Source organism: Petaurus breviceps, unplaced genomic scaffold (genome assembly GCF_028583685.1).
Source record: "Petaurus breviceps papuanus isolate PSGF00001 unplaced genomic scaffold, PetGlider_PUasm1.0 90925, whole genome shotgun sequence".
NCBI classification, from domain to species: domain Eukaryota; kingdom Metazoa; phylum Chordata; class Mammalia; order Diprotodontia; family Petauridae; genus Petaurus; species Petaurus breviceps.
Window position 1 is genome coordinate 2,173,675 of NW_027187380.1, and position 11,999 is coordinate 2,185,673.

General features: G+C 39.5%; 1 protein-coding gene and 1 pseudogene across 11 annotated transcripts in view; one reads left to right on the forward strand and one right to left on the reverse strand.

The window, feature by feature from the left end:
* The window catches only part of RBFOX3 (RNA binding fox-1 homolog 3), a 1,004,344-nt gene that overhangs the window by 617,068 nt on the left and 375,277 nt on the right, over positions 1-11,999 (reverse strand). The gene's annotated exons all lie outside the window — the stretch shown is intronic.
* On the forward strand, positions 1,936-3,067 carry LOC138152750 (cytochrome c oxidase assembly factor 8 pseudogene; annotated as a pseudogene).

Below are 11,999 nucleotides of genomic sequence, written 5' to 3' on the forward strand. Positions count from 1 at the left end.
GTGGAGAGATTTATATTAGATATTATCAACTAGCAAATACTTATAAGTATTTGCTAATTAATAATAGTGAATCTGAATCTTTCCTTCTGCATTTAAAACCATTTTTCTTGCTCTGGTAATGGATGTGAAAATTGTTTCTTGTTCTTCCTGTTACCTTAGAGGCAGGTAGATGATGCAATAGATAAAATGCTGAAATTGACTTCAAATCAGACTTCACATAGTTAGTAGCTTGTGACTTTGTGCAATTCTACCTCACTTAAATCCAATTCATGAGCAAGTCAGGACCTAATTCATGTCATTGGTCCTCTTTGAAAACAAAGAACAAACAAGAACAGGAAGAGCTTGTGTGACTCTGAGAAATCACAATCTCCGTCTGCCTCAGTTTTCTCATCTGTAAAATTGGAATATATGTATCTATTTCTGAGGATTAAATTATCTCTTTTGAAGGTCAAATGAGATAACAATTGTAAAGCACTTTTCAAACACTAAAATGATAAATAAACTTGAGCTTTTATTACTATTATTAACTTATAACTATTTAATGGATCTGCCATCTAACTAATGTTAACCAATGCAGATTTCAAGCCATATAATCCTGTTTTGGTCTTGACTGCGCTCCCTCATTTGATCTTCTAAAGGAAACCTACCCAGTATGAAAGATGCTCTGCTCTAGTTTTTTCCATTTTCTAGGTCCCAGTGGTACTCAAGCTATTCATCTGTTATTCCTTGTTCTTGCTACATAGCCAGTCTCCTTTTCCAATCATACCCTTCTTTGATAACATCCCTTATATCACTTCTTGCAAGTAGGTCATAGTCAAGATGCATTTTGCCATTGTCTTTTGGGGAACATGAAAATCAACTCTTTGGAGATTGTAGTGTTGCAAGATTTATAACCATATGGCATCATTGGCAGAACATAGTCTTTTGTGTCAGGGAGCAACTTAGGTTCAATGAAAACTTTGTATAACATCCCATATGCAATTCGTGACAAATGAAGATAAAGATAGATATATATGGATATCTGTAACAAACACTGCATATGAACATACAATATATATACACATATATATGTGTGAAAGATATACATGTATATATTATTGTGTGCATATACTGTATGTATAAACACATACTGATATATGAAAGTAATGGACTAGCTCTCTAGGCACTTCAGTTTAATTTTTCCTATATGGTTGTTTTGACCATCTGTTTTGAGACTGGATCTCAGAATGCTTGAGGGCTTGATATAATCAGTAATATCTTTAATATCATCTAGCAACAGGAGGACCTCATCATCTATAGGATTCCTTCTTCCATCTGCACTGGGCACAAGACATCCTCCATGACAATGGCAAACACCTTAGGCAAACACAGATCTTCCTGTTTTATTCCTTGCTTTATATTAATAATCAAAGGGTCATTGAACAGAATTATCTCCATAGTCACATTTATCAAGGACTCTTCTATAACTTTCCATTACTCTTAACAGGCTAGAATATATTTTTAAAATAGGGTACACACCATGAGTGTCTGGGATACTGTCTCTCCACAAGGGGAAGATAAATTGGCTTTCGGGATAGTCATGATGATGTGAACAGAAGTGTCTTGGAAAAACAGTAGAAAATCACTGGACATTTTATTCTTGGTTCTAATCAAGGCTCTAAACCTTGTGGTTATCAGGGGGCTTCTTGGTTATCATCTGGCTTCAGCCTTTTGCTCTCTGCCTTACTTGCACTTTTGGCTGCATTCAGTGGCTCCTTAGCTCATAGTATCTGAAGAGAGATCATGTTGTAATATAGAGGCTTTCTACCCTCTAATTCCATATAGCACCCCTGTTCTTTTCTATTCTAGTTGAATAGAGAGAACAAGTCACAGAAATTCAGAGTCAGGGTCCAAACTGGATTTGGCAGACAATACAGCATCGAGGCCCTGAGGAACATGGAGTAAGGGACCTTTGGGACCCCAGCCCAATGATAGCTGAGAAGAATTCATTTGGTAGAGGTGCTGACTTTGAATGGAAAATCAGTAAGACTGATACTATATAGGAACGGAGATGCAGGTAAAAGTATCTCCCTCAGGTGCTGGGATGTGTAGGGGAAAATATATGGCATTATATAGCCCTTTATAAAAACTAATTGATATTAAGTGAGAAATTAAGGAGAAATTTAGAGTTTGAAAAAAAATTGAAGGGCGGCCAAGGCAGGGCTGAGGGGACGCCAATGGCGGCATCTACTGGGGTGGGCTGGAGACGGGGGCTCCTGTGTCCGGCCCGTCCCGGCTTCGCTTGCCAGGGCCGCTGGCCCAGAAAGAGGAGCAGAGCCCGAGGACTCGACACGGAGCTGGATGTCAGGATCCTGCCCACCCAGAAAATCTTGCAATGATTGGATTGGACCCCCAGATAGATATTCAAACCTTTGACCGATCAAATTTTACATCCCTGAAAATGAATCTCCGTTGGAACAACAGCTTAGGAAATTAAGACAAGAAACACAAGAATGGAACCAACAATACTGGGCAAACCAGGGATCAGACATTTATTAAGGAAAAAGAAGAATTTATTCACTCAAGATTGAAAGCTAGAGGTCTGGGATTGAAAGATGAAACAGGTAAAAAAAAAAAAAACATTGAATGCAGAAGAAATGGCTGCTTTTTACAAGGAATTCTTAAGTAAAAATTTTCAGAAGCACATGTACTATAACAGAGACTGGTACAAATGTCATTTTACTATCACCTTGTTCATGGGAAACGTGGCCCTAGAAACAATGTGGAGGAAGCTTGGATTCAAAGAGGTGAAGAAAGATGAGAAGCATACCTATGTCTGCCTTCACCAGCTCCCGAGCTGGGCATCAGGATCAGGCACGGTTGTGACTGTAATACCCTATTTACCTCAAACATCATTATATCATGTGGAAGTGACTGACAAACTCAGCATAGGTGGATGATTAAAAAATATGTTTTTTAAGTGTAACAAAAAGTCTTTCAGAAGTTTTTCCATTGAAGGTCACTTTTGTATTCCCTCCCACAACAACCCAAGCAATTAAAGTAATTTACATGAACTGGAAAAAACAAATTGAAGGCCCCAATATTCAGCAATTACTGATGAATGGCTATTGGCCTATTCATGACCTAGACTGCAAAGGTAAACAATTCATAAATATACTGGGTCAATCAGGATAAGAAGAATCTTTATGGAAAAGAAAGCCTAAACCACAGCTATTTCACTTCCTCCCTGGAAAATAGCAAGTTTCAGAGTCAAGGCCCAAAAGGAGCAAAGCTAGAGAGGCCAGTCCTGACTTTAGGAATTCTAAGATCCCTAAAGCAATGGGAAAGGGAGAGGAAAGCAGGAAATAAGCATTTATATAGCACCTACACTGCCCCAAGCTCTTTGTAAATATTACCTCATTTAATCCTCATAAGAATTAGATGCTTCTTAATAGACCTATTTTTCATTTGGGAAAACTGAGGCAAACAGTGTTAATGACTTGCCCAGGCTCTTGCTAGTAAGTGTCGGAAGTAGGATTTTAATTAAGGCTTTCCCGACTCCAAGCCCAATACTCTATCCACTGTATACCCTAGTAGAGATATCAATGTGGTTTCTGAAAGAGACATACATGAAATCTTCTCCACAATGTATTTCCAAGGTTGACAAGCCAGCTGCTTTTTCCCATCATAAACTTTCAAATTCTGATGGTAAAAAGGATGTCTCTAGTTGCCTTTTTTGTTGTTGTTTCTCTCATCATTAAATCTCTATTTCATTTCTAATGGGCTGGGAATATACAAAAGGTTAATATGTTCCAGGTTCCACACAAATATGAAGATAATTAACAAATGGTACCTTCAATTTCCTTTAATGCCTACAAATGTAATGTGATCAATGCAATTATCTTCCAAGTTTGTACTTTCCAAAGCCTATTACCAAACTATACAAAATGAGCTCCAGTGGGTGATAAAATAAGATTATGAAAGGGCAGTCAAGTATCAGTCTTCTTGACTGGCCTATCCCCTTGGTGAGAAGTGGTAATACCAACTGATCAATCAGACAATATTTACTTAGTGTCTATTATAGATGAGGTAATATGCTAGGCCTAGGCAATATGTGAACAATGAGTTCCTACTCCCAATGAAATTATGATCTAGTTAGGAAGACTAGAAATAAAATAGGGGAGTGTGTGCATATGAGCATGAATATATATGCCCATATACAAATATATGTAGCTATGTACACATTAACTTTCCCTCTCGTGTATACATTCCCATAGATGATGTATCACACATGTACATACATGTGTGCATGTGTATCATACTATGCCTATGTATGGCATAGACAGATATATTATTTACTTCCATCAGTTGGTAAATGCCAAAAGATCAGTTTAGGCCAAAAGTGCATTAGGAATATCACTGAGGGATCGGTTCCCGTGGGTTGTAGTGGCTAGGAGAGACACCATAGAGATTTGCCCATTGAAGAATGAACAAGATTTAAGAAGATAGAGACAGAATGAAATACTTTTAAATTGGGCCACAATTACAAAAATAGTATGAGTAGAAAGGTGAAGTTTATAAGTTTATATATCACATCTGTGGAAAAGTGAATAGTCCAGTTTGTTGTAGAGTGGAATGTGTGTATAAAATGGATCCCTTCCTCCCACTCAGGACTCCAAATCACTACTTGTGTTATTTTAGATTTACCAACATTTCTCATCATCATTAATAATGAAAATATTAATAAAAAATTAGGCCAGGCATTATGTTAGATACAATTAATGACTTAATATAGCTCCTTAATATAGCTATTCCACTAAGCAGAAACATCTAAGATGCTAATATAGAATATATTACTTAGATCTATGTAATGTAATACCAAGCAAAGGCAACTTCCCAGGTTCAAAATACCAGCATAGGTGCTCTCTATTTTATTCAGTAACAAACCCAGAACAGAGAAGATCAAAACATGACATCATTCAAAATACAGCATTTACTAAGTGTGATTAAATCATCTCCAAGGCCTACCCCACCCCAGGACTTTCCAATCATTCAATCAATTACAAAGTCTCTGTTCCAAATACTTCTCCACCCCTAGGCTATACCTTAATTAAGTCCACCACAAAGCCCCTCTTCTCAAATGGAGATTAGTTTCCAAACATAAGTAAAATACATTCATTTGCTCAACCATAGAACACAAAAAGGTCAAAAGTTCCCCACCCCTGGATCACAATTGAATCTACCCCAGAGTTACATCAAGTTTAAACACAGCACTTAATACCCAAATGGAGGTCTTTTCTTCATCTTGACACGAGGCAAGTTCTCAGCAATCTTAGTTCCTGGAGAGACAAGGCTTAGCAAGGCCATAAGATACATTGCCAGTCCCTTCATGAATTTATCCTCTGTCTGTAGAACAGTCCTAGAACCCCTGAACACATTAGCAAAGCCCTCTCCCAGGATTTCTGTAAACATACAACAAGAAAATCCTTCTTCAGGGCTTCTGAACCAACAGAAAGGCTCCCAGACCCCTGCAACAACAGCACTGTCCTTCACCAGTGGACAGTATTCATTCTGTCTGCCGGACAGTCTCCAGACCCCTGCAACAACAGTACTGTCCCTCACCAGTGGACAGTATTCACTCTCAGTACTGTCCCTCACCAGTGGACAGTATTCACTCTCTGTCTGCAGGACAGTCTCAGGCCTTCTTAACCAAATGCCAGGTTCCAGGACTTCTTCAACAGGACAGTCTTTCACCAGTGGACAAATCTGGCAAAATAACATCAAAACAGACAGACAAAGTACCAGCAAAACAGCCATGTCTCCTCAGTCCTTGGCAGCTCAGGGGGCAGGTCTCAAAAGTCCAGGGCAATTCAAAGCGGCCACCAGCAATCTCTTAGTCTCTCTCTCTCTCCACGAGGTGCTGCTTCCAAAAAGAACTTCCGCCTCTCTCTTGTCTCTCCAAATCTACATCACCAGTTCCTCCCACTTCAGGACTTTCTTTTCACATCAACAAGCCCATCCCACAGGTGGGATTAACAGACTCTGGGTTTTAATACAATCAATTTGAAAACCAAGCCAATACAGGGGAATCTTTAATTGCCATTACTATCACATTATGTAATGGTTGGACAGTTTGGAAATCTGTCTACTTGATGTTTCTGTCTTGATAATTATGCCTGTATACTTTGAAGTTGGGGTGCTGACCTTTTTCCCCTGAATAAGGTAAACGATATATGTCTGACTGATTAAAGCAAGCTTGTTAACCCATTTTGAGTTGCTTTCCTTTAGCAAAGCAGATCCAAGAACCTGTGGTAGCTGCAAACCCTGAGGACGCTTGGGGTGCTTGCTGCTACAAATGGCGTCACGAACAGGATCTGCAGAGTAAAAGGAAAGTATGGGGGCTGGGATAATCGTTTGTTTCCCAGTTGTGGTAGCTGTGACTCTGTGGAGCCATGGACCAGGAGAGAAGAGTGGCCTTCATGCAGACTTCACTGAGCTGAGAGCGGGAATGGTGAGCTGCCTGCATCGGGACCTGGGCAGAAGCCAGGAGCGGCTGCCGCCTGCGGGAGGAGAAGGAGCCCAGGAGTTCGGAATTCAGCCACCGGAAAAGATAAGAACTGAGCAGCAAAGCAGGGGCACTGAATGTGTTTCCTGGCTGCATCCCACAGTTTGGGACCCAGGGGGAGGATGGACTTGTGACTATGGTGGGTGGGATGAAGTGCCTTGGATCCCCAGGGACCCCACCTTGTTGGTTTTGTTGCCCAGCCCCCTCTCTGTGCTTGGAAGCTGGGGCTGGAGCCCTGTGAGGGGAAGGACACTCCCCTCCCCCCAGAACTTTATTTGAACTCTTGTTCTGAATTGAAGTGATTATGCTATGTACTTTGTGTTTGTTTAAGGCCCAGTGGCCACTTTGGTAACTTTAGTTCTGTACTTTGAAAATGTGACCTAAGAAATGTTCAGAGCTAATTCAAAAAGTAAATTGTCTATGCTATGGGCATGAAAGATCTTGGGGCCGAATGTAATGGGAATGCAAATTTGGAAGATCTTCCCTGCCCCTAGGCTAAAATGTACCTGAAGCCTGGGGAGGGAGGCTTGTTTTTCAGTAGATCCTTCTTGATTGGCCAGTGAGTCAATAAGGTTGTTACATTCTCTGAGCCAGGAGAAGGCTATATAAGCCCTGATGTGTAGCTTTGTTTTTGGGACTCACTTTGAGAAATGTTCTGTGATTTGATCTGAATTCTGGAAAGCCGTTGTTGAGAGTCCCCCGGCTTTGAAAAACCCAGAATGTGGAAACCCAGATGTTGACTGGGTATGGATGTAATGGTTGGACAGTTTGGAAATCTGTCTACTTGATGTTTCTGTCTTGATAATTATGCCTGTATACTTTGAAGTTGGGGTGCTGACCTTTTTCCCCTGAATAAGGTAAACGATATATGTCTGACTGATTAAAGCAAGCTTGTTAACCCATTTTGAGTTGCTTTCCTTTAGCAAAGCAGATCCAAGAACCTGTGGTAGCTGCAAACCCTGAGGACGCTTGGGGTGCTTGCTGCTACAATCTACATATAGAATACATACTAAGACCACATGGCTAAAGGTGACCAAGAAGTGAAAAAGAAATAAGATTATTTTTAAAGGAAAGTCACTGTAGTCTTATTTAACATTATAAACAAAAAATATATACATTACACACATACATGTATATACATACACATACTTTTGCACTGATATATTTCCCAAAAAATCCCTTTGTTTAGCTAATTCCCAGAGATTTCCCATAGTGGCTGTTTCAAACCTCTATTCAAGCTCTCTATACCACCCTCTTCCCTCCCTTTCTTCAAATTACTTTACTTCTTAACTTTCCTGAGAAAATCAGAGCCATCCATCTTCAAGCTCCTTCATTCGACTTTGACACTCTCTTAATCCCATTCTCTTGCTACAAGAAAAGATGCTTCCTCACTTTGTAAAAGTTAACCTTTATTTTCTTGTCCCCTAAACCTCATCCTCTCCTTTCTCTCCTAGGAGCTTGCCCCCTTAATTACTCCCTCCTAATTTCATCTTTAATCTTTCCCTTTCATCTAGTTCTTTCTCAATGGCCTAGAAACAGATGCAAGTCTCTCTCATATTTAAAACGTCTTCATTTCACCCTGCCATCTCTTTCTCTCCCTTTTACTGACAAACTATTAATGTTATCTATTCGTGCTATCTCCTTTCCTTAATATCTACTCATTTCCCAATCCTTTATAACCGGAGTTTGTTCAAGATATGAAATAGGGTGCTGCCATGGAAAGAGCCTTGGACTTGGATTCAGAGGCTCTGGGTTAAAATCTGGTCTCTTCCCCTTAACTATCAGACAAATGGACCCTAGACAAGTTGCTACTCCTCTCTGTGCCTCAGTTTACTTATATGCAAAATTAAGGCGTTGGAATAGATTACTCTAAGGTCTCTTCTAGTTCAAAAACCTATGAATTTGTTTTTTAGCCAGGGGGAACAACGTGAAAAAAAGCATAGAGCTAAAAATGGGCCTGGTATTTATAAAAGTCATATATGTTGGAGGAGATTATACCTTAAAGGGCCTTGAAAGATAGGCAAAGAGTTGAGATTTCATCCAGTAGGCAAGAGGAAATCATTTAAAATCTATATTCAGGTCATAATCTCCACCCCATTAATGGCAGAAAATTGGACTCCACCCCTGGAATCATCCTAGGCTTGAGCTCATCCTATAAAATTATCAAATCCCATCAACTCTTTTTCCCATTTGCTCCAATTAGGCCCTTCCTTGTCCATCCCCATTGCTATGATTCTAAAGGTACCATAGCGAAAGTCAGGACTCCATTTCCAGTTTCTTAATTCCATCACTTCAGGCATATTATTCAAACTCTTAGAAGATTCTTATTTACAAAACTAGTAATGATCATATGCTATATATCTTATAGTTCAGCAGGAATTCTGATCTTATCTGAGACCAGAAAACCTGCAATATCGTCTGGAAAGAATTCAAGGTCTCAGGCTTAACTGGAGTGAGAGTTGTAGAAGTTTATTGTTGTGCTTCCTTGAGAAGTGGTCAAGAGTCCTTTAGGGGACCTGCAAGTGAGAGGGGTACATGCTTTTACCTTTAAAGAGTAGGGAGGGGCCTCAATGCATAGACAAAGGTCAGAGCTGACCAAGAGGAGCATGTGAATAGATAGTTTAGATAAGATTTGGGTCAGGTCATAAGGAGACAAAAGGCAAGGACAAAGGAGGATGTGGGCCAGGCCCAGAAGAAATGAAGACATTAAGTAAGAACAAAGGGGTCACAGGGTGTTGCCTAGGTGGAGTGTGGGATAGGGAAAAGGGGCAGAGCTCAAGGATGGGAAAGGACAAATTGCAGTTACAACTTTACAAAACAAAGTGCAGTTACAAAGTCACAGACTGGTTTTACAAGTTGGTTTCACAAATTGACATAGACCCCAGGTACCCCATCAATAGGACTGTATAGAAAATGTTTTATAAACTTAAAAGTGCTATATAAAGAGTATATCATTACACACTCGAATTTGTCTCTCAGCTAGTCTTCATACCACTACTATCTCCCTTCTCCAGTGAAATCCATGTGAATACTATATTAAACTTTCTGAAATTCAACTTCTGTCATGTTAGTCTCCTAGTCAAAATTTTTCAGTGACTATTGACTACTACATGAAATTAAGACTCTTCTGCCTCCATTCCTATCCAATACATATGACCTCCATACACAACATACTCGTTTTTGCCTCTATGACTTTTGTCATGTTGTTCCTTCCATCAAGAATAATTTCCACCCTTAATATATGTCAAATATGTGTCAGTCTTTTAGAACACAGAACAGGCCCCACCTCCTCAATAAAGGCTTCCAAGAGTCCCACCTCCACTGATCTCCTTCTTCTTTGAACTCCTAATGCATTTGCAATCCAGATTTCACAATTCAGACACTGCATATAACAAACAGTCTCTTCTCTAAGTGTCTGGAACAAATAATTTAGGACTTTATTGTGCACATATTGTCATGTTCTTAAAAACGGGGACCTTATCTTATACTTCTTTTGTTAGCTAAAGCAAGTGTTTAATAAATATTAGTTGTATATTCATAACTGGGCAGCTAGGTGGCACAGTGGACAGAATGCTGGACTTGGAATAAAGAAAACATCTGGAGTTCAAATCTGTCCTCAGATGGTTACTGGCTATGTGACCCTGTTTACCTTGGTTTCTTCATTTGTAAAATGAGCTGGAAAAGAAATGGCAAACCACACCACTATCTTTGCCAAGAAAAACCCCAAATGGGGTCAGGAAGAGTTGGACACTACTGAAAATTCATGACTACAGTAATATATGTGTGTGATGGCATTATGGATAGAGTGATGGACCTGGAGTCAGGAAGATCTAAGTCCAAATATGGTCTCACACACTAGCTGTGTGATCTTGGCAAGTCACTTAACTTCTTCAGTCTGCTTCAGTTTTCTCATTTGTAAAGTGGAGATAATAATAGCACCTAGGTCCTAGGGCTGCTGTAAGGATCAAATGGTGTAATATTTGTAAAGTGTTTTGCAAGCCTCAAAGGTCTACATAAAGTCTAGCTATCATCGATCATCATTACCATCATCAGTGAGATCAAAGTGCACCTGAATTCTAAAGAATTTTAATGAACAATTTCTCTCCTGGAGAACAGCTAAGAAAACATGCCTTTCTCCTTTCAGTAGAGTGGTTGGGATTATAGATTTAGAATTTAGCACAAACTGTCAAATATGGTCTCCATATTAATTGGCTTTGTTTAAATTTTTCTCTTTGTTATCATGAGGGGTTTGATGAGTTGGGAGATAAAAATGGAAAATGACTATTGTATAAAAGCAAAAAAGTACAGCAAAATTTTAAGAAAAATTTTTAAAAGTTGTCCTGATCACTGACCACCAACTATTTTTTTTAGAGTATTAAATGTATAATGTGTAATTCCAGCTAGCATAGTATGCAGCATATGTATGCCTTCACACTCCCACTTCCACACCTAGTCCCTGGTCATACCAGATGATTTGGTTTCTGGCTTGGCTTCTTTCACTGACTGGTTTTCAACATTACAGTCAACTAGAGAGAGAAGAAACAAGTCTATGTCTGCCCTAATTTCTCTCCAGTTAATAGTGGTCCTGCCACTCCTGGGAAAGAAGCAAATTGCCCATTTTCCTGGAGGTCCTACTGATTAAAAGAAAAATCAGAGCAAACTGTCTCAAACTACTTGCAGATGGAACTCTGCTAGCTGACAAAGAGAGGAAAAGAAGGAGACAGAAAATCTAGACCCATCCTCACTATGACAGGCTGCCTACTCCTTCTCCTTAAGTAGTTTTTATTTCTGTCCAATACATAGCTTTATCTGAATTAGAAACCTTTTTTTGTGAAGGCTGCATTTTCTCAAATTCTTCTGCCTACTGTCAAAACTACTCAAGAGGAAAAAAGTGAATGAAAAACACTCTTGGCAAAATTGCCTTCCAAGAATCAACTGGACCCTAAAGCCATATCAGATTTCCATTGGATCTCAGATTATTTCTCAATGGATATACTAAAATGGAACCATCACACACAAATCCATACATACATGCCCATCTGACCCCAATGTGGATATAGATTGGCAAAAAGAAAACATGAGGAAGTTGAGGGGAGAAAAAACCTAAAACTCCTTTATCTCCCATACATGCTGATCAGAGGCAAAAAGGAAGCCTTAAAGGTTCTCCAACCTTTTTGAGCAACAACTTGCTTACCTCAAGAAATAGTGTATTGCATTTCAATAAGACTTTATTATTAGTAAACAATGACTACATGCAAGGCATTGTGCTAAGCACTGAGACTACAAAGGCATTGAGCCTCTTTCCCTTCAAAAAGCTTATGGTTTCTCCCTTAGGAGAAGCAGCATATACAGTACACACATAACTATGTCATCATTCGGAGGGAGAGAGAGAGAGACAGAGAGAGAGAAGAGAGAGAGAGAGAAAGAGAGAGAGAGAGAGAGAGAGAGAGAGAGA